Genomic DNA, 26,767 nt, shown 5'->3' on the forward strand with positions numbered 1-26,767 from the left:
TGTGTTTCTCAGTCTGGAGTGATCATAGCACACTACAGCTTCAAACTCCAGGGCTCAAGCCATCCTCCTGCCTTAGCCTCCCAACTAGCTGGGACTACAGGTGCACCATCACACCCCACTATTTTTTGTAAACTTTCATCCAACTAAAACAAAAAAGTTCACTCTTTGCTTATTAAACTGCATCAGAATCTCCTTATGCCTCAGCAGCAGCAGCAGAACATCCTATATCCAGTTTTTTAAACTATGTCTTCTTTTTAAAAACATTTATTTAATTTTAATACACATATAGAAATTTGCATATAGCATAAGTATACAGCCTGATACATTTAATCAACAGAGTTGCCTGTGTAACTAGCACCTACATCAAGAAGCAGAAGTTCACATGGGTGCCCACCAGCCCACAGTCCCCGGCACCTTTCCCAGCAAGGGTGGCCTCTCTTGATCCTGCCTTCTAACCTCCTGGGTTAGTCTCACCCACTTTTGTTCTTTATATGCCTCTTGTGTGTGGCTTCTTGGCTCAAAAATATGTTTGTGAGGGTCAACCCTGTTGTCTGTGGATGCAGTTTGTTGTCCTTGATGCTGGGTAGTGCATTGTGGGACTGCATCACAGATGGCTTATCTATTCTATTGTTGATGCCCATTTAAGTGGTTTTCAGGTCTGCCCCATATGAACAATGTTGCTTTGAACATTCTTATACATGCATTTTGGTGCATATTTATATGCATTTCTGTTGGGTCTGTACTTATAAATTGAACTTCTGGGTCAGAGGGATGCATAAATTCAGCTTTAGTAACCTGTTGTATTAGTCTATATTCTGTTGCTTATGTAAGAATACATGAAACTGGATAATATATAAAAAAAAGGAATTTATTTCTGGCAGTTGTGGAGGCTAAGAACTTCAAGGTCAAGGGGCTGTAATTGGTGAAGGCTTTCTTGCTAATGGAGACTGTGCAGAGTCCTGAGGTAGCAGAGGGCATCACATGGCAAGGGGGCTCAGCATACTAACTCAGGTTTCTTTTCCTCTTCTTATAAAGCCACCAGTCCCACTCCCATGATAACCCATTAATCCACTAACCCATTAACTCATGAAAGCCCTCATGATCCTATCATCTCTTAAAGACCCCACCTCCCAACATTGCCACATTGGGGATCAAGTTTCAACCTAAGTTTTGGAGGGGACATTCAAACCATAGCACCAGTGTTCCAAAGTGGTGGTACCATGGGACACCCCACCCAGCAGTGTATGAGCATCTGGTGTTCCACACCCTTGCCAATGCTTCCTGTTTTCTGTCTCTCTCAATTCAGCCAAAGACAGCTCATTTTTAATGATCACTTACTGCATGTTAGGAACTAAGCATTCACATACATTGTCTCATTTAATTTTGCAGCAATCCTATGAAGTCATACTAATTTTCACAGAGGTAGAAGGTTCCTCAAATCACTAAACTGCGTGGCCTACATTGGAACCCACACTGGCCGGTCTCCAAGCCGTTGCTGTCTTCTACTACACTGGTTTTGTCTTGGGTGCATGATATGGTTTGGCTCTGTGTCCCCACCCAAATCTCATATTGAATTGTAATCCCCATATGTCAGAGGAAGAACCTGGTGGGAGGTGATTAGATTGTAGGGGCAGATTTCCCCCATGCTATTCTTGTGATAGTGAGTGACTTCTCACGTGATCTAGTTGTTTAAAAATGTGTGGTACCTCCCCCTTCACTTGCTCTCTCTCCCTCTCTCCTGCCACCATGTAAGACATGCCTTGCTTCCCCTTCACCTTGCACCATGACTGTGAGTTTCTTGAGGCTTCACAGCCCTGTGAAACTGTGAGTCAATTAAACCTCTTTTCTTTTCTTTTCTTTTCTGTTTTTTTTTTGAGACAGAGACTGACTCTGTCACCCAGGCTGGAGTGCAGTGGTACGATCTCGGCTCACTGCAACCTCCACCTCCTGGGTTCAAGTGATTCTCATCCCTCAGCCTCCCGAGTAGCTGGGACTGCAGGTGTGCACCACCATGCCCAGCTAATTTTTGTGTTTTTAATAGAGCTGGGGTTTCACTATATTGGCCAGCCTGGTCTCGAACTCTTGGCCTTAAGTGATCCACCTGCCTCGGCCTTCAAAAGTGTGGGGATTACAGGAGTGAGCCACCATGCCCAGCCTAAACCTCTTTTCTTTATAAATTACCCAGTCTTAGGTAGTTCTTTATAGCAATGTGAGAACGGACTAATACAGTGCATGTAAGGCCAGTGCTAGTGCCTGTGGCTAGGAGCATTTTCTTCAGGAGCCTTGTTTCTAAATCCACACTGGCAGTAACTGTACTTGTGCCTGATTTTCTGTTCAAGGTTTTACTGCCTTTCATGTAACCTGTGTTCAAGCACCTTAACCCTGTAAGAAAATGGGCACAGAGAGGGTCAGCCAGATGCATAAATGGAGAGCGGTCCCCAGACTCCTTCCTGTGGCTCAGTGACACCTCCTCCTTCTGAGGACAGCAAAGAGCTGGGAATCTCACACTGGCAGGACTGGATGTGACATGCCCTGATGCTGCTATTGTAGCGTAAGGAAACTCAGATGCAGTTTAACAAGCAAAGAGTGAGCTTTGGTGTTTTACCCGGTTGAAAATAGATCTATATCAGCCATAAAAAAGAATGAAATCCTTTCCTTTGCAGCAACATAGATGGAGCTGGAGGCCATTATCCTTAGTGAATTAACTCAGAGGCAGAAAATCAAATGCTGCATGTTCTCACTTATAAGTGGGAGCTAAACAATGGATACACATGGCATAAAGATGGAAACAATAGACACTGGAGTCTCCAAAAGAGGGGAGGGTGGGAAGGGGATGAGGGTTAAAAAATCATCTATCTGGTACAGTGTTCACTATTTGAGTAATGGGCACACTAGAAACCCACTCCCCACTGGTATATCCACATACCAAACATGCACATATACCCCCGAATCTAAAATAACATTTAAAAAACACAAAAGATAAGAAATGTTGGCAAGGATGTGGAGGAAAGGGAACCCCATACACTGTTGGTGGGAATGTGAATTGGTGCAGCTGCTATCGAAAACAATATGGAGGTTTTTTTTTAAAAAAAAATCAAAACTAGAACTACAATACAATGTAGCAATCTCATATCTGGGTATATATCCAAAGGAACTGAAATTAGAGTTTCATGGCCAGGCATAATGGCTCATGCCTCTAATCCCAGCACTTTGGGTGGCTGAGGCAGGCAGCTCACCTGAGGTCGGGTGTTTGAGACCATCCTAGCCAGCATGGTGAAACCTCGCCTCTACTAAAAACACAAAAAATTGGCTGAGTGTGGTGGCGGGTGCCTGCAATCCCAGCTCTCAGGAGGCTGAGGCGGGAGAATCACTTGAACCCAGGAGGTGGAGGTTGCAGTGAGCCGAGATCATGCCATTGCACTCCAGCTTGGACAACAAGAGCGAAACTCCATCTCAAAAAAAAAAAATTAGTATCTCAGAGACAACTACATTTCCCTGTTCATTGCACATTATTCACAATAGCCAGCCCACAGAAGCAACCTAAATGTCCCCCCATGAGTGAACTGATAAAGAAAATGTGGTACTGTATATATAATATAGAATATTATTCAGTCTTAGAAAAATAAGAAAGTCCTGCCATTGGTGACAATATTGATGAACTTGGAGGACATCATGCCAAGTAAAATAAACCAGTCACAGTGGGACAAACACTACATGATCCCACCTTATGATGAATCTCAAATAGTCAAACTCATGGAAGGGAAGAGTGGAATGGTGGTTGCCAGGGGCTGGGGCAAGAAGAAACGCAGAGCATTAGCTAAAGGGCACAGAGTTTGGTTATACAAGATGAATAAGCACCATGCCTATGGTAAACAACACTGTATTTTATACTTAAAAATTGCTGAGAGAGTGTATCTTATGTGTTCTTATCACAAAATAGTAATAATGATAATAATAATTAGAGAGAATGGGAAGAAACTTTTGGAGTTGATGGATAGATTTATGGCATAAACTATGGTGACGTTTGCATGGGTTTATACTTGTCTCAAAACTCACTAAGTTGTATACGTTAAATATATACAACTTTGTAGGTGAGTCATTCCTCAATAAAGTGCTCTTTTAAAAACTGAAGAAAATAGATTTGCAGGGATTGGATTATAAAAGTGCTATCTATAAATTGTACATCTTGAGACTAAATGAAAGCAAAAAGGCACAAAGAAGGTGTAAGCCAACTACAATCCTGCCCCAAAGAGACAGCTTCTTTAAAAGATATAATTTGGTATATTCTTCCAGATATTTTTCTATTTTTCTAAATGTAAATGCATGTGTATGTGTCTATGTATGCTATTGAGAGACCAAAACAGACACTCCTTTATCAACTAAGGGGAACCCTAATGTTAAGGAAACAAAAGTTACCTATGGGACAAGGGTTCGGGGCCACCTGGCACAGCAACTCCCTGAATCCCTATAGCTACCAGGAAAACTGCACCTTTGCTAAACTCCCTAACAATAGGAGCTAGCAGGCAGATTGTCAGACCCTTCCTAACTCTGATTGACAGCTCAGACCACTGCAACTCTGTTGGACAGAGGACCGGACTTACAAATGTTATTTTCTGATAAGCAACTGCAGATCTTAAGCCAGTTTCACCAGCCTATAGAGGCTGTGCACAAATTGTCTTTGGGTCTTATAGTTCACCTTTTGATGTTAAGAGTCAAATTCCACCTCATTTTAATGCTAAAACCCTGCCCCAAAGTGAACATGGGATGTATGTTACATATATGTTCACTCATTGTGCATGTGCTCAGCTCCCTTATAAATATGCATAGCTATTCCCTCAAACCTGCTGAATATGTATGGCTCCATTGTGTAATACAGGCCCTGTGAGGCATAAGACCCATCCTGCCCTTTCCCTCTTAGAAGAGAGGGTAACTTTTGTCCATGCCAGAGACTATCTCTTGCTGATTTGCAAACTGATATTGCCAGTAAAACTCTCCTTTCTACTGTTTAGCCATCCCTGGGCTTTTGGACAACAACAACAACAACACACATACACACACACACACACACACACACACACACACACACACACACACACCAGTGGAAGCACCAGGACAAAGCCTGGGACGTGTCCATGCCTGGAGAGAAATATGGGGCTTCTTTGGCTTCTGAGGTATAATAAAGAATTTGTCTGGTCTTAGTCCCTCATTCCTGGGAGGTAACTCTAAAACCTTTGGGACTCCCCAAGGGATAGGAGTATGTTTTGCTATTCATTACAAGCCCCTTTCAGCCATACCCGAGTTTATGCTAAGGAGGTGACTCTATGGTCCCTTAAACAGCTTCAAGGGAGGGACTGGCCATGCCTATGGTTAAAGGGTTGGAAGTTCAGCCAGACCCTCTGATCTCCAGGGAGAAGAAGGTGGCTGGAGGTTGAGTTCCATCACATGGCCGGTGATTTACCCCGTCCTGTCTCTCCATTAAACCAGGTGGGTGAACACAGGACAGAAGCTCCTGTGCTCATGGCCCTCCTGGACCTTGTCCTGTGTGTCTCCTCATCTGTCTGTTTCTATCCTTTGTAATACAACTGTAATCCTAAATACAGCACTGTCAGTGAGTTCTGTGAGTCATTTTAGTCAGCTCTTGAACCTCAGGGGTTGTGGCCCGAATTTGTAGCCAGTGGGTCAGAAATGCAGGCAGCCCCTGAGATTTGTGGCTGGCATCTGAAGTGAGGATGAAACCGGCCCAATTTCCCCATAGAACAGATGTTTATGGGGTTTTTTTTGAGTAAACATAGAAATTGACCCTTCCAGGGTTCAGCCTGAAAGTTACATTTGTGTGTCTGAGTTCCTTCAGGCCTCCCAGATGGTATCAGGGAAGTGAAACTTACTGAATCACCACATCCAGACAGGGAGACACCAGATCCCTCACGACTGCCTAACCCACCATCTGCTTCCTGCTGACCAACTCCTCTTCCTTTCCTTACTCTTTCCCTTCCCAGCTATATTAACCCCTCATTTTAGTTGGAGGCAGAGGAGGCAGCTGACATCACCCGAATAAAGCCTTCTTCCCCAGCAAAACTTGTCTCAGGGATTGGCTTTCTGTGCAGTGAGCAAAGGGCCTAGACTGAACTGCTGGTGTTTGGTAACAAGGACAATCTTACGGAGAACTGAGCCCTTAAACCTTTGGGGTATGCACAGACCCTGGGTGGTGAGCATCAGAATTGAACTGAATTGCTGGACACCCACCTGATATCCCAGAATTGGTGTCAGAACAGCTTTCATGGTGCGAAAGCAGAGCTCTGCTTCCCACCATGCATAACAAGGGATGCTCCCAAATAACAAGAGGCGTTGGCTCCTTGGCAGCCAAAAAAATGACAGCTCCCAATTTCAGATGGTCCAATCTATCTATCTTTTACAAATACGGTATCTTTTCCTAATTTTTTTTTTAAATGAAGTCTCTGTCACCCAGGCTGGAGTGCCATTGCATGATCTAGGGTCATTTGCAACCTCCGCCTCCAGAGTTCAAGCAATTCTCATGCCTCAACCTTCTGAGTGAGTAGCTGGGATTACAAGTGCCTGCCACCATGCCCAGCTAATTTTTGTATTTTTATTAAAGATGGGATTTCACCATGTTGGCCAGGCTGGTCTTGAACTCCTGACCACAGGTGATCCACCCACCTCAGCCTACCAAAGTGCTGGGATTACAGCCATGAGCCACTGTGCCTGGCCAACCTCCATGTATTGATTTATGACTGCCTGTAACTTCTGCCTCCCTAAAATGTATAAAACCAAACTTTAATCTGACCACCACAGGACCACTTACTCAAGGCTTCTTGGGATTGTGTTTTCACTGGGCTGTGGTCACTCATATTGGCTCAGAATAAAACATTTTACGGAGTTTGGTTTTTCTGTTAACAGCACTATACATCTCTCTGAGCCTTAGCTTCTTCATATGTAAAAAGACAGGCTTGGATGATGTAAGGTTTAGGGTACTTCTAACTATAAAATTCCATAAATTATATTCTGATTCTAGTTTTAAAAAATTAAGAAACTATTGAAGCCACTGATGATTCACTTATACACAAAATGACAAAACCCACACAACATATGCCTTCGCATGAGTTTGAAATCTTACTAACAACAACAAAAAAATGTGTTTGTATTCTGTAGTGGTCATTTAATCAAATGGCTGCATGAAAATGTCCTGCCTCCACCCATTCTGCATCTAAACAGCAATTCTGGATAAATCACAGCTGGCTGCGCTGAACGTGGCTGGCAGAGAGGGCACGCAGGCCTCATGGGAGGGGCCGGCCTCGTGGCAAGGGAGGTCGACACAGTGTGTGGCTGAGCCATGACTTCACTCTGGATACACTCCTTCTGTCGTTTCCTCTCTGCCAACTTTCTCCAGGATTTCTCCTTACTGCCCTTAAACAGAATTCTGCAGTCTCATTGTAGAAACCATGTCTTTTATTTTCTTTATTCTGATTCTTTGACATCTTAGGACCTTGTGGACCCTGGAGAGACGGCTCCTCCCAGGTTAACCAATTCCTACAGAGAGTAAAGGACCAGTGCCTTTTATATGCAAACCAACCCATCCAGAGCCCCCACTGCCACCATCTCCCCTATGAGCTGTCATGGTCTGGCCACTATCCACCTGCCTCTCCATGCCCCAGAGCACACTGAAATTATTCAAACCAGCCAAGCCTAAGCTTGTTTGCCCTGCCCTGCCAGTTCCTTCCTATAGAAACCACAATAAAGCTCCTGCCCACAGACTCTCCCATCCCTCTGCCTCCTGATCAAGCCCAGTGTTTCCCCACGTGGTCCTGTACAGCACAGAATGCTCTATCTTCTTGGATCTATGAGAGACAAACTCTTTTCAATAGTAGATATTTCCTGATCTGTTGGCCTTACTATATCTAAATAATAATAATAAAACCTATATTAAAAAACCCATGGTGCATTAATTCCCTGAACATTATCCCCAACTGTGGCCCTAAGCCCTTTGTGCCACCTATCATGGCACCATGGACTGCCTTTGCATGCCACTTCCTTTCTGTTCCCAGATCAGCCTATGACAGATGAATACCAAAGGTTCGCTTTATCCCCACATCTCTTCTGGCTCTGACCACTACACTTATCACGTCTTTAGGGGCTGCTGAAACAGTGAACTCAGACTGGCTACAACTTTGCAACTACCATCCTGAGTGGCAGTGGCCATCCACCCACATACTCATCTCTTCCTGGAATTGAATTCCATCATTTCTGCTTGTGCAGAAAGGTCAAAGCTCCTTTTTGATTCTTGGGTAGAATTTTGCCTCTCGGGTCTTGAAGGAATGAAGTGACTACTCCACCCTCCTTACTTCCCCACTTGGCCTCTTGGATTTGCAGGTCTGGACTTCCTACGTGAGCTGCAAAATCTCCACGCTCACCCCGTAACAGGCCCACATCCTGTTTCCTCGCAGCCCTTACCATCTGCTCCATGGCCTGGCAGACAGTGTCTGGCACCCAGAGTGGCAAAGTGGAAAGGCCCCACAAGTGAGGTCAGTCCCCAGCCATCTGAAGACCTTCAAGTTGTCAGCAGGACTATAGACTCAATCTGTTAGGCCACTGGTGAATAAATACCCCTCCCATAAACTCAGAGCACCAAGCACAGGCGCTGGATTACTCTGCCCCCAACAATTTCAGGGCTTGCTCTCCATTTCCATGGCCAAAAAAATCGACACTAACCTTGAGTCCTAAGTCAACCTCTCACACCTGGGTGATGCCACACTGCCCTTAAAATGGCTTTTTCCTAATTCCTGGGAGTCAATGCACAGAGCCACTAAAATTCTGCCTTAATGTGTATAGCCTTTTACAGTTTGGAGGCTTCTCCTATATACTGTCTTATTTCATCCATGTGAAACAGCTGGAAAACAACTGGGCTGTAATACAAAGCACTGTAGATAATACAATTATAAAGTTTAGTTTTCTGGATGAATTGTGGGGAAAAAAGAATGAGGAAGAGAAGGAGGAGAAAAGAGTTCAATTCATTTTAAATAACCAGTTAATTCATAATATGAAGGTGGTTTTTCTCTTATTCACCCCAAGTTTTTCTCAAGATCAAGAGTAGTGAGGTCTTTATAGAATAATAATTATTATTTGTACTTACATAATGAGTTGTAGTTTTTTGTTTTGTTTTGTTTGTTTTGTTTTTGAAACAGGAGTCTTGCTCTGTTACCCAGGCTGGATTGCAGTGGTGCGATCTCAGCTCATTGTAGCCTCTACCTCCCGGATTCAAGTGATTCTCTTGCCTCAGCCTCCCAAGTAGCTGGGACTACAGGTGCATGCCACCACGCCTGGCTAATTTTTGTATTTTTTAGTAGAGATGGGGGTTTCACCATGTTAGCCAGGCTGGTCTCAATCTCCTGGACTCAAGTAATCCCCCCGGCCTCAGCCTCCCAAAGTGCTGGGATTACAGGTGCGAGCCACTGCGCCTGGCCACATAATGAGTTATAGCTTACAAAATATTTCTAAGTCCATTCTCTTATTTAATTATCACTACATAGCTAATTCAAGATTGACGCTTTATCCCTATTTTATTAATGAAGAAATTGAGGCTCAGAAAATTAAAGTTAGAAAGCATTCTCAGTTGAGCATTTGATATCAGATGAATTAAAGTAGCCATACTAACATGTTGAAACGAAAACAAGCTCATTTATGGCTTCATCGCAAAGTTCTAGCTCTGTCTCTCTGTCCTTTTTCTTTTCATTACTTCTCTGACTCTGGTCAATTCTGGTGCTAGACCCACTTCCACACCACAGTGGATCCTGCACTATCTTGCAGTGCTCTGAAAGGATGGAGGCATGACCCAGGTGGGTGAAGGGTAGGAAAGAAGTGGAGCACAGAGAAATACTGATTGGGGGTCGAAGGATGGGGATGTGGGCTCAGGCAGCAGGGGTGTTGTTTACAAAGGGTTCACTCACTGAAGTGCAGATCTTTGGGGAAGACCATGCAGTGAATACACAAGGCAAACTTAAGCTTAGCAGTCAAGCTGGTGAGAAAATACCTCTCGTCCCATTCCATGAGGGTATTCTTAGAGTATATCTGTTATTTCTCTGGGTAAGGGCTTGTAGAATAAATCATTTATTCATTCATTCATTTGAGATGAGCAGGGACCCCTCTTAGGGACCATATGTCCCTGAGTTGCTTTTTAGAAACTCAGACCCCAAACAATGGATCTGCTGGCATGCAGACCTCAGATAAGAGGGAATAAAGGATTGAACACTGACAGCTCTTCTTTTTTCTAAATTTCTTCCTGAGGGCCCTGAAGGAGGTCACACCCACAAGCCAGAGCTAACATTCTTTTCTGCTGATCTAAAAGAAAAAAAGGTTTTTTTTTTTTTTTTTTTAAAGACAGTCTCGCTCTGTTGCCCAGGCTGGAGTGCAGTAATGCAATCACAGCTCACTGCAGCCTCAAACTCCTGGGTCAAGCAATCTTCCTGCTTCAGCCTCCCAAGCATTTAGGACTGCAGGCATGTACCACCATGCCTGGCTAATTTTTTTAAAAAATTTTTATAGAAACGGTATCTCACTATATTGCCCAGGCTGGTCTTGAACTCCTGGCCTTAAGTGATCCTCCCACTTTGGCCTCCCAATGTGCTGGGATTACAGGTGTGAGCCACTTCACCCAGGCTAATCCCAAATTTTTAGACAAAGCTTTGCCTCCTTAACCAATCGCAAATCAAAACACCTTTCAATCCACCTTTTGACCTGTGGGCCCCCACTTCGAGATGTCCTGCTTTTCTAGGTCAGACTGATGTATAGTCTCCATGTATAGATTTATGACTTTGCCTATAACCTCTGCCTCATCCCGTTAAAAACCCTTACCTCTAAGCCATCTGGGAGTTTGGGTTTTAAGTGCGAGCTGCCTGATTCTCCTTGCTTGGCACCCTGCAATAAATACCTCCCCTTCTCTTGCTCCAGTCTCATTGTCAGTGTTTGGCTTTGCTGTGCTGGGCAAGTGGACCCCAGTTCAGTTCAAAAACACATTCACTCATTCAATGAATGCTGTGTTGCCAGCAGCATGCTGAGGACACAAAATGACATCACAGCCCTCCTACCCCTGGGTGATAGTGAGTAGGGGTGGCAGACATCTACAGTGACCCCTGGGAAGGAAAACCATGCTTTTTACGCCCTGAAAGGAATTGACCCTCCAGAACAGGGATCAAAGCGAAAGGTCAGGGCTACAGTGACTTCCTAGATGCCTAATAGTCTTTCCCTTCCCAGAATTCCTCTAAGTTCATTTTTTGTGAAGATTTTGTGTTTTGTCTTATGTCAACTTACCAGTTGAGACCATTTCAATAGGTAGATGGGCCTTAAGGCATTTATGCGGTAATATTTGTGCTCTCCACACCATAGGGCAACTCCAGTCCCCTCTGTGCCTATGGCCGCACAGGAAACTGGGTGCTTAGAGGAATTAAGCCCAGATGGAATGGGACAGTAAAATTAATCAAATATTTACATCCCCCCTGGGTGAAGGGAACCTAAAATTGGGACCTCTTATAAGGCTGATTTCATGCAACACACACAGCCTGAGGCCATGGGGGAAGGTGATTAGAAGAGAAATAAATCACAGCACAGTTAGGGCTGGGTGGATTCCCTCCTCCTCCCTGCCTCCCCACCAGCTAAAGGAGAGCAGCTGAGCCTTTGGAAGAAACAACACCCTAAATAGAGAGAAAATTTCACACATATGCTCTGCAGATTTTCAGAAGAAGAAATAATAAAGTACTTGTGATAGCAAGTAGCATTTCTTGTATTATTTTTCAAAGACTGCTGGATTTAACCCCCTGTGGCTTCTAGGCTGCCCAAGTGAGTTCATAAACAATAATATTATTCTAATGCCTTAAGAGGCCATTGACCACTCTTTGCAGTAAGGTTATGAAAAACGGTCATCACTGAGGTTGAGGGCATTAACAATTCCTGGCTCAATTTAAATCTAAATGATTAAAACAATTCTATGATACAATTCTTGAACTCTTGGCCTCAAGTGATCCTCCCACCTTGGCCTCCCAACATGCTGGGATTATAGATGTGAGCCACTGCACCCCGGCTAATTAGATAATCTAACTGTATTATATTGCTAGGGCTGCCATAACCCAGTACCATGGACTGGTGGCTTAAATGACAGACATTTATTTTCTCACAGTCCTGGAGGCCGGAAGTCCAAGATCAAAGTGTTGGCAGAGTTGGTTTCCTCTGAGGCCTCTCTCCTGGGCTTGCAGATGACCATCTTCTCCCTGTGTCTTCACATGGGCTTCCCTCTGTGTGTGTCTGTGTCCTAATCTCTTCTTCTTGTAAGGACACCAGTAATATTGGATTAGGGCCCACTCTAGTGACCTCATTTTTCACTTAATTTTCTCTTTAAAGACCCTATCTCCAAATACTCTGAGGAGCTGGGGGTCAGGGCCTCAGTATGTGTATTTTTGGGGAACACAGTTGAGCCCAAAACACCAACCAAGAGCTACTCTTCACACAAAAGCAATGGTTTATGTGTTTCTCTTTCTTTACACACAGAGGCCTATGTAGAATTCTGTGTTCTGCTTTTTTCATCAACACTCTTCCGTATTCCATTTTTTTTTGTCTCAAGGTCTTCATATTTATCTTTCACAGCATAGCTGCCTTGTATCATACAAGTGGTATACCATGGACAATATGGGAAAAATAGACACTGTGGACTACTTGAGAATGGAGGGAGGGGGGATGGGTTAAAAAAAAATACCTATCAGGTACTTTGCTTACTACTGGGGTGATGGGATCTATACTCCAAACCTCAGCATCATGCAATATTCCCATGTAACAAATCTGCACATGTACCTCCTGTATCTAAAATAAAAGTTAAAATTTAAAAACAAAGAGGTATACCATCACATATTCTTAGGCATTTAGGTTGTTTCCAGTTCCTCAAACATAAATACAAGGGAAAACGGAAACAGAGTCAATCAAACAGGCAGGCAGCTTGGCAGGGCAGACAGTGAGAGCCTTGCCATTGTCAGGCCCAGGTTTGTGTCTGGGCTCAGCCAGCTGCTACTGTGCAAACTTGGGAGGCTGGCACTTAATCTTCCTGAGAGTCAGTTTCCTGTTCTGTAGAATCATCCTATATTATGAGGCCGTGAGAATAACCAAATTATATAACATCTGCAAAGCTCTTAGGGCAAGGGCTCAAAGTAACTCCTTTCTTCTCTTGTTCATTAACACCTTTGTACATAGAATTTACCTGTGATTCTTCAAAGTACCACCAAAATTCCCTCTACCTCCAAAAACTTTGAGCCAATTTATACTTTTATTGCCCAAGTAGCTGCACCTTGAGGCCTATCCCAGTTATTATTGCTGTGTAGCAGATCACCCCAAAATACAGTGCTGCCAAACACCAGTTCCTAATGTTCACTGATGCTGTGAGTTTGGAATGTAAACAGGTGTGAAATAAATAATTAAAAATCTCAGCTGTTGGAACTTTAAATTGCTTTCAGCCTCAAAGGAATGTGCTTATGAAATCTGAGTCACGTGACAGGCAGCTGTAAACTTGGTCTCTCTGATTATAGATTAGCCTTCTTCCTTACCTACACTGTCTTGTGAAATGTTCCAAATGATTAAAGGGTGCCAGGGAAGACTCCTTCCCTCTTAGTGTTGGTCTTTATTATAGATTAACATCCCTCTTACATTTTCCACACGAAGACTTCGTGACTATGTTAAATATACTCTTTTAAATTGGAAAGCAAATGAAAGCAAGCCATACAGAAAAGAAAACAAACTATAAAATTGCTAGAACTCATAAACCAGGCTTGTATAGAAAATGTTGTAATCCTGTTAAATTTCTTTATTTTCCTCCTATATAAGCCAGACCTTAACTTTTCACTTCAGAGCACTAACTCCGTTTCTGTGGAATCCTTGTTTTCTGAATGGTCATTCCCAGCTTTTTACTTGAATAAACTCTTTAAAGCTGATTCCAATCCTTTCACTTATTTCAGGTTGACACAGGGCATGAGGATGGCTTGTCTCTGCTCCCCGATGTCTGGGCCTCAGTTGGGAAGAATTCATTGGCTGGGGCTGAAGCCTTCCCTGCTGGAAACTTCCCCACATCTGGCACCCAGGCTGGGTAGACTGAAAAGCTCAGCTCAGTGGAGGCTGTTGACAGGGGCACCAAGACAGGGACTTCCTGGGGAGCCTGGGCTTCCACAGCATGTTCTGACCATGGGTGAAAACCAGCACAGGCCCATCCAACTCCAAGAGAAGGCACATAGACCCCGCTTCTCCATGAAGAGAGTGCCAGAGGTCGTGCAGCCATTTTAATAAACCACTGCAAGCCCCTTTGGGGGTCATGGGCCAGGACACAGTGAGGGGGGAAGGAGAACACACAGATGTTAACAATTTTTGCCCTGTTTCATTGGGAACTAAACGCATTATTTTAGTCCTTCCAAACATAGACAGGAACTCTCGTCATTCTGGGCCTCAGTTTCCCCATGTGTAAAATGAAGTAGTTGGAATGGATGATCTTTTAAAGTGTATTTTGACTTTTTAAATCTAAGGTTCCACCAAGCCCCGCCCCTGTGATTTGGCAGATGAAAATCCCTAGTGGATTGTTCTTAAAGACAACCTGAGCTGGAGCCACACGGCTCCCACCTGCCTCCCGGGCTGCTTCTTGACAGAGCAGGAGGATCGCCATCTTGGACAAGCCTCTCATTCTAAAGTTCACCTTAATCAAAAACCACCAAAATCCAAAGGGCATCAGCCTAATGGCTAAGGTCAGCACGACCTTAAACCATAAATAACATCTCCAACCAGAAACATTTCAAATTCCTCCCCACCCAGAGACATGCTAGTCCCGAGGTCATCCTGCTCTGGCTGGGAAGATGCCATCCCTGAGATAACCCCCCTCCAGCCAGAAAGATGTCATCCCCAAGGTAACCTCCTCTCCTTCTGGTGACATTCTAACCCTGCCAGAAAACTTCTCCCTCACACAGAAATATTCCAAGCTTGTGATAAGCCCTCTCACTCTAAAACCAATGTATACTTGTAGTCTGTAAGAGAGAGTGCTCCTGACCAAAATCGGCCAGAAGCCCCTCTCAGGTTTATTTTTCTCTAACACAAATCTGTCTTTAACTGTCAGGCCACATTTCGTGTTTCTTTCCTCTTTCTTTAAAACTCTTACACTTCTCAGGCTGAAGGTCCTTTTGAGAGCACCTGTTGCAGTACCTTCTTCTACAGAGGCTTTCCTTACACCCACTCCCATGTCACCCTCTCTCAATTCCATCAGTATTGGGTCTCTCTGAGGCTCTGCGTTCAACTGCCAGGCTCAGCTCGGCTTCCCTCAAAGGCCCTCTGTGTTCAGGTCTCTCAGGTCTGCCCTGACTATCCATCCTGAATGCATCTAAACGAAAATATGTCATAGGAAGCTTGGAAACATTATGCTAAGTAAAAGAAGCCAGTCACACAAAAGGGCACTTATTTTATGATTCCATTTATACAAAATGTCCAGAAGTCTATAGAGACAAAAAAAGTCAATCAGTGGTTGCCTAGGGCTAGGCTAGGGTGGAGAAGGCAGTGTTGAGGTAAAATGGGGAGCTGTTGCTCTAGAACATTGGATTTCTCTGGAAGATAATGAAAATGTTCTAAAATTGGTTTTGGCGATAATTGTTCAACTCTGTGAATATACTAAAAGTCAATGGCTGATACACTTTTAAAAAAAGCTTCTCTGGTGGTAAAACCCACTCTCCCAACCCTCTCACCCCCACAGCAAGTGAGTAACAGGTGTCAGAACTATAGATGCTAGACTCTGCTCCCACCTCTGCCCACTCTCCCCGTGTTCCTCCCAGTGCTCACCACCAGGTGCCACACCCAGGAAAAATGGAATGCAATTTAGCAGAGTTCTTAAAAAGCACCCGAGAAAATACCATTTCTGTTACTACATGAGTGAGGGAAAATGCATATTCATAGCATATTTTATTATTTGATTCCATCATTGTGTTTTATCTGTTTGTGTCATACTGTCAAAGACAAGATTCTAAAATGCCAATCTGGCATACTTATTCTGAGAAGGAAATTCCAGGAAGTTGTTCAGGCATTTTCCCCCCTGAAACAGCACTGCCAGTAAGCACTTACTGTCTACATCACTCATGTGACAAGTAAAAAGACCCACCCTGCATACTAAGGGTTGTCACTGAGAATCCTAAGTGTTGTCCTCTGAGAATAGGTCTGGGGAGGGCCAGGCATTATGGCTTTTACAGCCTTGTGCTCTCCTTTTTCCTCTCTCTCAGCGATCCTCTCACCCTGCCATCAGCATCTTGTTTCGAGAAGGGGATAGACAGCTATGTGCTGGACGATGCTGAAGCATCTCCCTCCTCCTGGAGCCTGCATCCCTATCACTCCTCTCCTGCCTCCTCTCCTCCCTTGAGGCCTTTCCAGCCCCACCTCACCTTATCTCATGGATCTCAGGATGCTGGTGTCTGGGATCCAATTCTAGGACCCCGGCTCTCATTTGAAGAGTGAGGGAGCACGAGGGTTACTTACCCTGCAGCCCCACAGTGTCCCTTGCTGCTGTCTCAGGGCTTCTCTTGCTCCCTGGGTGCTCCTATTAGCACAATATAACACAGTCAAACCTCTTTTGGGCAGGATTCCAAAACAATCACCATAATTCCTCCCGCTCCCAATATGGATTCACGTTGCTTGATTAAACATACCCGTTTAAAGTAAAAGCCTCATTAATATCCAGGGTTGTAAGCCCATTTTGTTTGGCTAACTGCTTTCCTTACTGTTTTATTTGATTTATTCCTCTGCCAAACTCACATCATAAGGTCTCCTCTCCACTTAATTTAGCATCCAAACAAAACGCGCCTGTCTCATCAGGCCCACGCAGTGTTCAGGAGTGGGAAGTCTGAAGGGGATCTCACCTCTCACTCCTTCCAGCAGTCAAATTTCCCCCTTTCTTTCCCTGAGAAGAGGGTCCCATGATATTTCAATTCTGGGAAGATGAGGACAACAAAGCAAAACACAAAAGAATAAATGAAGGCATGCTTTCTGTATGGGACTTGAGGGACATTGGCTTAAATCCATCAAATTCAAGTTAAGTTCTGCTCTAGGCCAACCCCACTGCTGGGAATCTTCACTGACAGGCTTGTAGGATCATAGGGATGATCTTCCCAGGAAAAAATGGGGAGGATGATGATGGTGGTGGTGGTGGTGGTGATGGACATGTACTAGTCCTATTCACATTGATGACATTATCCCTCCAGGGTCACAGCTAACACAGGGTCATCTTGGCTGGAGTGCAGTGTTCTTTTCCACCTCCTCCCCCGGATGGCTAACAGTCTTAACAGACTTTCTTTCTTTCTTTTTTTATTTCTTGTAAGACAGAGTCTCACTCTGTCACCCAGGCTGGGGTGCAGTGGTGCGACCTTGGCTCACTGCAACCTCCACCTCCCGGGTTCAAGCAATTCTCCTGCCTCAGCCACCCCAGTAGTTGGGACTACAGGTGCTGCCACCACGCCCAGCTAATTTTTTGTTGTCATTGTATTTTTAGTAGAAGTGGGGTTTCACCATGTTGACCAGGCTGTTCTCCAACTCCTGGCCTCAAGTGATTTGCCTGCCTCAGCCTCCTAAAGTGCTGGGATTACAGGCGTGAGCCCCTGTGCCCAGCCTAGCAGTCTTCAACTTCTATAAGGAACCACTTTACACTGGGCACTATCCTGGCTGACATTCTCCGCATAATCCTGAACTTTACGGTTTTCCAGACGGGAGCACAGGGGGAAAAAATGTCACTCTGGAGCTGACCCCTGCTAGTCCCTAGAGCAGGACTCTGATAATTATGGGGCAGGAGGGAGCGGACTGTGCTGTCTCTATTACACATAACGCTCTGCCCCCACCTTCCTGCTAGAAGAAGATTCTGATCCTCCTCCCCCAGGGAGAGCTCTCTCCCCTCCCATGTCCTGAGAGAATGACCATGTGGGGGTGGTTCCAGGGAGAGCTCCTGTCCTTCGGATGTGTTGAGATCTGGTGGAGGGCTTTGTAGGGGATGTGAGAGGCTGTGCTGAGGGGCGTGTCTCTGCCCTTCTCCCTCATGCTCTCTAGAACATGCTGGGGGAAATGTGTAGGAAACTGTTGTCCACACCTCTCGATTCTTCTGATAGAAATATTGAGGCGGGCGCCAAAAATCAACACTCTAAAGGGAAGGGGTGGAGTGCAAAACCAAAAACCTCCTATTCCTACAAATCAATGCCGCACAAATCTAGAGATTACTGGGAGCCCCTCCTCCATCTCTTTCACAGCGGTAAGTTGTGATGTGAAGGCTGAGGACAGAATGGTCAACTTAGGGGGCTCCAAAGAATTGCAGGGCTGGCAGCAGGTGTCAGCGGGGAGGTGAAGAGGAGCTACTGGGGACGCCGTGATTTATCCATCATCAGGAAGATCTGTGGGTGATTTCACGTTGCAAAATGAATTTAAGTTGACTGTAGGTTACTACAAGATAATTTCACACTAACTTACCTGCATTCGAAATACATCCTGAGTGGGAAGGAAGGGGTCTCATGGCAGAGTACACTCAGGGGCCTCCACCCCATGCCGAGGCAACCATTATTCCCTTTCCTGAGGACAATTACTTCCTCACAGAATGTTTTTGGCTGTTCCATCAAAATAAGTGCATGCATGGAATCCTGTTAAGCATGTGGACTTCATCCATCATGTATGATGTGGCAGGGGAGAAAAATGGTGAGATTCACTGGTCTGGATAATTTCCAAAGGCCCCCTTCTGATCTGCAATTGAGGAGGTCAGGGCTGCCTGCCTTGGGAGTGTTGGAGAGAGGAGCCATAGCTTTCCACTCACTCTCACTTACACAGACAGGTTTAAAGCCAAAACAAAGGGAAGCCTCCTTCATCTCACACACACATCGCTTCTAAAAAACACCCACAAGCTGCCTAAAATGGCTTTCTGGCAGTGAGGAGGAAAGAACACTAAAATGGGGGTTGAAATGGTCAGGGATGCCAGGACGCAGTCCTGGGCTGTGGCAGAGACAGTCCAGTGCATTGTCTATGGAGTGAGGGGGCTAAGCTGCATCTTACTGGCACTTCACATAAGACTAAGGTCAATTGTCCCCACTACTGGGGGCAGATGGGTGCTGACACCCTGCCTCCTCCAACCGTTAAAGAAACCAATGACTAAATTCTTGGGCTTACAGGGTAGCGGATAAGAAACAACTTGGTGAAAAGCTGAAACTGAAACGGCACTCCAAAGAGTAAGAAACTAGTAGCTAACAGAAATTCTTGTGTTTGCAGAGTAGCAGATAAGAAAAAAACCAACTCGCTGAAACACTGAAACTCCCTCTGCTTGTGAGATCAAGAAAAGCCGGCTGAAATCAGTTGGAACCAAGGTGGCCAACTGGAGCTTTTGCAAAACGAGGTTGCTGACGTCAGAGCCTGAATTTCCACTGCAGGTTTCATTCTAACTCCCTCTGAATTTGCACATGGGACCCATGAGGTAGCATGGAGACATAACTGCGCATGCCCAAGACTTTTCAGCCCTCCCCTTTCCGTCCACCAATCACTTTCTGATCCCAGAATCCACCCCCTGAACGTTTTCTAGTAAAATACTGCCTTGAAGCCAGCCTGGGGAAACAGATTTGAGCTTGACTCTTGTCTCCTTGTGAGTTGACTTTTGACATAAAGCTTTTCTTTTTTTAAAACCCTGGTGTCATAGTACTGGTTTCCAGCACATTGGGCAGTGAGTCCCTTTTGCTGGATAACAGTGCTGATGGAGATGATGGGGAAGCCAGAGTCCCCAGGCTACACCTTGATGCTCTGCTAACTGGACCAAGGTCTGACTCCAAAGTCAGAGGGCAATTCGGGATTCTTCTCTTCGTGCCACCCATAGGATATCACATTAAACTTTAGCCTAATGCTGAGGGAATGTGGGAATTTGCCCAATAGTAATGATGCCCAGTGGAAACTATGTTTCTCCTGTGGATTATCCTCTGCCCACACATTCCCCACCCTGTGCCTTGCACATCCAGTGGCTACCAGTGTATCCCACCTAATCCAACATCTTGCTGCAATCCTGAAAGGGCTTCTAGACTGGCCTCCATCACTAAACCAACAGGAATCCTCCACTATGAACCAGCAGGGTTCTGCGTTGTTGTTGCTATGGTGACAGTTATCCAAGAGTACATCAAGAGAAAAATAGCCACGTTTTAGCAGGTGCACAGTCCTAGCACAACATACTGGTACTGGCTCATAAAGTTTTCTAGTTTTCCCTAAGACTTTTAAAATTAGGAACCAATATGTAACCGCTCGGAGCACAATTTCCCTAGCAACCAGAGAAATGCCAGTCCCTCCTGTTAGGGAGGTTAAAAATAACATTGCATGTGCCACTGTAACCAACTGGAATCTCCAAATTCCCTTCTGTAACAGCCCCCTGGTCACAGCAGATGTCTAACTCCCCAAATCTCATCTATCATCAACATAGCCTTTCCAAGGCATGAATGCAATTCACCTTCATAGAATTACTCAGGTCTCTCTCTGCCTACAGAAAAAAAGAGTCATAGTCAGCTTGGTCTGCATAAGCAGGGGCTGCCCTCCGTTCCTGCCCCTTTCCCACATAGCACCCATGTTCTAGGCATAAGCATTTCCTCAAAATTCTCTGACCAGACCATATGCCTGCCTGCCTTCTTTCATTCTTTCTCTTCTCTTCTCTTCCTTCCTTTTCTTTTTCTTCTTTCCTTCCTTCTTCTTTCCTTTCTTCCTCCCTCCCTCTCTCCTTTTTCCCTTCTTTCCTTTCCTCCTTCTTTCCTCCCTCCCTCCCTTTTTCCTTCCTTCCTTTCCTTTCCTTCCTCCCTTTCTTCCTTTCAATGTGATTAGCATACAAAAACATAAAAAGATCTTAAGTGATCAGTTCAAAGAATTTTGACAATTGAGTATGCAAGGCAAAAACACGGAACATTTCTACCACTCTAGAAAGTTCTCTCATGCACCTTTTCAGTCAGTCTACCACCCTTCAACCCCAAGGCAACCATTTTCTGACATCAATTGCCACAGATTAATTTTGTCTGTTTATAAACTTCATAAATGGAATCAAACCGAATGTATTATTTTGCTTATTTCATTGTGTGACTATGCCACAATTTAAAAATCTATTCTTCTGTTGATGAACATTTGGTCTGTTTCCGTTTGGGATTATCTGTTTCCAGTTTGGGATAAGGCTCTTACGAATATTTTTGTGCTAGCCTTTTTGTGGACGCTTGTTCTTATGTATTTTGGGCAAATATCTAGGAGTGGAATTGCTAGCTCACAAGGTAGTTGTGTGGTTAAATTTACTAGAAACCATCACACAGTTCTCCAAAGTGGTTATGCCTTTTGACTTTTTCATCGTCATCTATGAGAATTCCAGTCGTTGCACATCATTACTAAAATTTAGTATTGTCTGTTTTTTTTTAATTTTAGCCATTCTTGTGTGTGAATAGTACAATCTCATTGAGGCTTTAATTTGCATTTTCCTGATGACTAATAATGTGAGCATATCGTCAGGTGTTTGTTGTTCATTTGTACATGTTCTTTTGTGAAGTACCTACTTAAGTCTTTTTTTCATTTTAAAATTGAATTATCTTATTATTTTATTAATAACATATCCTGAATATAAACATTTTTTTCAGATATGTGCTTTACAAATAGTTTTCCCTGTTTGTGGTTTGGCTATTCATTTTCTTAATGGCATATTTGAATAGGCAGAAATTTTAATTGTAGTGAAGTCCAATTTACCAGTTATTTTTCTTTTATGGTTAGTCCTTTCTGTGTCTTGTCTCATGCATCTCTGATTAACTCAAATTTGCAAAGAATCTCTCATATATTATTCTAGAAGCTTTTTAGTTCTGGCTTTTTCATACAGGCTTTGGGTCAGCCAAATTGTGTGTGTGTGTGTCTCTGTGTGTCTGTGTGTGTCTGTGTGTGTCTGTGTGTGTGTGTGTGTGTGGTGCTACAGACAGGGGTTGAGGTAGTTCCAGTTTCCTTTCACCATTGAATTTCTTTGGTGCCCTTGTGAAAAACCAGTTGACTATAAAAGTATAGGTCTATTTCTAGACTCGGTTTGCTAGACTCTATTTCTAGACTCTGTCATTGACCTGGGTGTTTATCCTTAAACAATACCATGCTGTCTTGGTTACTGTGCTTTAGAGGAAACCTTGAAATCGTGCAGTGTAAGTTCTTTGACACTTTTCTTTGTTGAGATAGTTTTGGCATTTCTAGAGCCTCTGAATCTTCATTAAAATTTCAGAATTAACTTTTCTGTTTCAACAAAAAAGGTGCTGGAATTGATAGTTGAAACTGTAGATCAATTTAGAATGAATAAACATTTTAAAATATTGAGCCTTCTAATTCATAAACATAGTATATTTCTACACTTATTTGTGCCTTCATTAACTCCTCTCAATAATGTTTGTAGTTTTCAGCATAAAATTATTACACATCTTTCATTAGATTTACTCCTAGATTTGATTAAAAATCAAAAACACTTGTTTGACTATTCAAGTGCTATTGTAAATAATGTTTTATTTCTAATCAAATATTATCACTTGTTACTTCACCTGTGTACTTTTGCACATGTAGTTCCAGACACATGGAATGCTTTTCTTCTTGTCTGTTTACCTGCCTGCTGCTCTTCCTTCCAAATGCCACCTTCTCTCTGTCCTTCTAGGCTGAGTTAGTAATCATATCTCTACATTGTGATCAAGGCCTGTGTGGGTCTAGTTTGTCCCATTTCATGTTTTAGAATGCTTTATCTTTACATTTATCTAATTAATATGTAATATTTACATGATTTTTGGTATTCATGTCAATTCTAGGCAGCATTTTACAGTGATAAATTATAGCCGCATAAAACTTTTTGTTCTGCCACTCATTAGGTATATAATTTTGTCTCTTTGTAAGTAAGAAGAAAATGTGGGCAAGCATGTTTCTTGCACAAATTACACATTTGTAATGAGGAAGACTGGTTGCTCATCTCCAAGAAACTGGAAAGGTAAAATGTGTTCAATGCATTTCATAGAGTACCATCAACAATTAGAAATAGTGAATTCCATGCATATAGAGCAACATGATTGGATCATGAGAAGTGCAATTGGGTGGAAAGTAAGAAATATATAACACAAAAGCATTTGTGTACATTAAAAATTCACCTAATATCGAAAAAATGCATCAAAACAACAAACCCTATTTTTCAAGAACACATTCACATGAAAGTATACATTAGAATCATTGTAGGGGAGGAAGGGTGTGTTATAGGAGTGGGAAATCAGGGATAAAAGGAAATCAATTAACCAAGGAAGGGTCCTAGCAGGTCACTGATGACAACATACTGGGAAACAAGGAGTTGGAGAAACTCAAGCTACTGTTGCAAACATCCCAAACACAAAATAGAAAAGGTAAAAACAAGTTTTTGAGTTGATGAAGTGAGATAATCCATTAAAAGTGCTTAGCAAGTGCCTAGCACATAATAAACACTGAATAATTTTATCAAAGTGATATTAGTAGACTACTAATATGTGCCAAAAAGCACAACTCCATGTGGAAAGTGATCTTGTCTAACTTGTTTATCCCAATATCTTGAGCACTGAAACAGTGCCTAGTGTATTGTAGATGCTCAATAAACATTTGTAGTGTGAATGACAGGCACTGAGATTGAATGATGAGCAAAAGCAATATTATTTCTGCCCTTATAGAGCTAATATCTTGGAAGGGAGACAATCACTAATAAAAAAAATTAAATAAATATAAGATTGCAACTGTATCAAGTACAAGTGCTCCTGGTTCTAGGAGAGTCTATTAATGGAATGATTTGAACTGGTCAGAGAGATCAGAAAAAGCTTCCCAAGGAAGTGACTACTGAACTAAGATGAGTAGGGATTAACTAGGCGAACAGAGGAGGAGGATTATTTAGACAGAAAGAACAGCATATGCAAAATCCCTGTGCCAGATAAGTGCTTGGTAAATACAAGAGCCTGAAAGAAGGCCAGTGAGCTGGGGCTCAGAGAATGAGAGGCCCCAGTCAGGCAGGAGGCTAGAAAGGGAGGTGAGGTCATAATGCTCAAGGCCTCATCAACCATGCCAAGGAACTGTTTTTATTTCCCCTGCAATGGAAAATGGGTGAAGGGCTTTAAGAGCGGAGAGACACAATCAGATATGGATTTTTAGAAAATTGTTCAGGCATCAATCTGGGGCCAACTGGAGGAGCCCACAGTAGATGGTGAATCTCGTTGAGAGGACACTGCCATAGCACAGGCGAGAGCTCACTGAAGCTTGCACTAGGCTGATGTTGGAGAGAGAAGTGGCTGGATGGTAAACGGTGGCTAGAATCATGACCATCTCACCACTGATGTAGAACATGTGGCAGATCCATTCAATATGGCTGGCTCCTAGATGTCAAGAAAAGTCTGAATCTGCCTGGAATAATTTTGGTGTTCATGGGAGGGTCTAATGGATCATAAGATGCTCAAAGCTCATGATAAGATGAAATCCCTGAACAAACAGGACTTAAAGTCTCCTCCTCCCATGTTTCCTGATACTGTCTTACCACTTGACAATTGGAGGGAAATGGGGTCTGTAAGTGTCTTAGTCCAAACGACTTTCAACCTAGTTGGTGCTGGTACTGGCCTTATTAATGCATAAATTCATGACATTCATCAACTAGCCTTGGAGTCTGTTTCTGCTAACAGGCCCCACAGCACCATAATCTCTGCCTCCTGATCTCCGTAACTTTTCTGATCACACCAGTCCAGACTACATCCCTGCCTGCCAGGAGGAGAGAGCATACACTCTGCAATTAGGCAGTCACCTACAGGGTGAGGCCAGGGAACACCCCAAGTCCATCCAGCACCACACCTCCCACAACTATCCCAGCCCATCCTGCCACAACTGTTCTGAGACAGAGCCATGCTGACCTCTCAAACAAAGCCCAGCTCCATATTTGGTGTGTGAGCTCATGCTCTCAGTTTCTCCTCAAGACGAGCTTACCCACACCCCCAAAAAATCTGCACTCAAAGAAAAAGCCCACACTGTGAGACAAGCCAGTGCCTCGGCCTAGCAGTCATCCTGTGCATGCTGGCACCTTCTTACTCCCCCACAGAAGAGACCCTCACTCCTCATCACATGATGCCTCAACCTCACTTCTATGGAAGGCGTTTCATGATCATCTTTGAACACGAAGAACCCAAATATGTATGACATCTCCTCTCAGAAGTCAATTGCAATGAATGTATGTAGCAAATAGAAAACATCAATAATTAGAGGAGGCATCACCTGAGTGCTGAATTGTCTCTCAGATCCTTCTTTTTCTTCTCCTGGCTATCAGCTGAGGGCTCCTCCAGTACAAAACTTGCCTTGCACCTCTGTGCTTTGGGACCCCAGGGGTATCAATTCTGGCCAATCAGTGAATACATCAGTCACTCAGTCAATCAGTTGACAGATTTTTCTAAGCCCCCACAGTACACAATGCTGCCTATGTGGACATAGAGTTTCTAGAGGAGGGAAGAAGATATGGTCCCTCAAAGCATAAGGATTGAGAGGTCCCTATTTCTGCATAGCCTCCTTGAATGCAGAGGGAAATCCATTCTTGCATGCTCAGAATGACTGCCAGCTGCGCAGACTTGCAGCTCACTCTCCCACAACCCTGAAAGACCAAGGTGAGGTAAAAAACTCTCCTTAAGCCAAGCAGCTAGGGAGCAAGCTCTCTTCCAGCCAAATCATTGATGTAGTCTGACCTGGACACCCCCTTTCTACTGACTCACAGTTGCAAGCAGTTCTTGTCTCTCTGATATCCAAATCCCACGATTCTACATTCCTCTCCTTTTTATCTCACATGTATACATTTAAAAATGTTTAAGGGTCACAGCAGCTGTATTAGTCCCTTTTCACACTGCTATAAAGATCTACCTGAGACTGGGTAATTTATGAAGAAAGGAGGTTTAATTGACTTACAGTTCCACAGGCTTAACAAGAAGCATGACTGGGAGGCCTCAGGAAACTTGCAATCATGGCGGAAGGTGAAGGGGAAACAAGCACATCTTACCATGGTGGAGCAGGAGAGAGAGAACGGAGTGGAGGGAAGTGCCACACCCTTTTAAACAACCAGATCTCGTAAGAACTCTATCAAGAGACAGCACTAGGGGCTGGTGCTAAACCATTAGAAACCACCCCCATGATCAAATCACCTCCCACTAGGCCCCACTTCCAACACATGGGGATTACAACTTGACATGAGATTTGAATAGGGACACAGTGCCAAACCGTATCAGCAGCATTACTCATAATACCCAAAAGATACAACCAATCCGAGTGTCTATCTACAGATGAATGAATAAACTGTAGTTTTTCCAAATTATTAAATATTATTCAGCTTAAAAAAAGGAAATTTTGGCACATGTTACAATATAGATTTATTGAGGATGTTATGCTAAATGAAATAACCCAGACACAAAAGGACAGATATTGTATAGTTCTATTTATCTGAGACAAGTAGAGTTCAAATTCATGGAGTAGACAAGTAGCCTCAAATTCATAGAGATGGAAAGTAAAATAGTGGTTGCCAGGGGATATGGGAGTGGGGGATTGGGAGTTATTGTTTAATTAGTAGAGTTTCAGTTCAGGATAATTAAAAAGGTCTGAAGACAGATGGTAGTGATGGTTGCACAACAATCTGAATGTACTTAATGTCACTGAACTGTATAACTAAAATATTTAATATGGTCAATTTTATGTTATGTAT

Source organism: Pan paniscus, chromosome 1, assembly GCF_029289425.2.
Source record: "Pan paniscus chromosome 1, NHGRI_mPanPan1-v2.0_pri, whole genome shotgun sequence".
In the NCBI taxonomy this organism is placed as follows: Eukaryota; Metazoa; Chordata; class Mammalia; order Primates; family Hominidae; genus Pan; species Pan paniscus.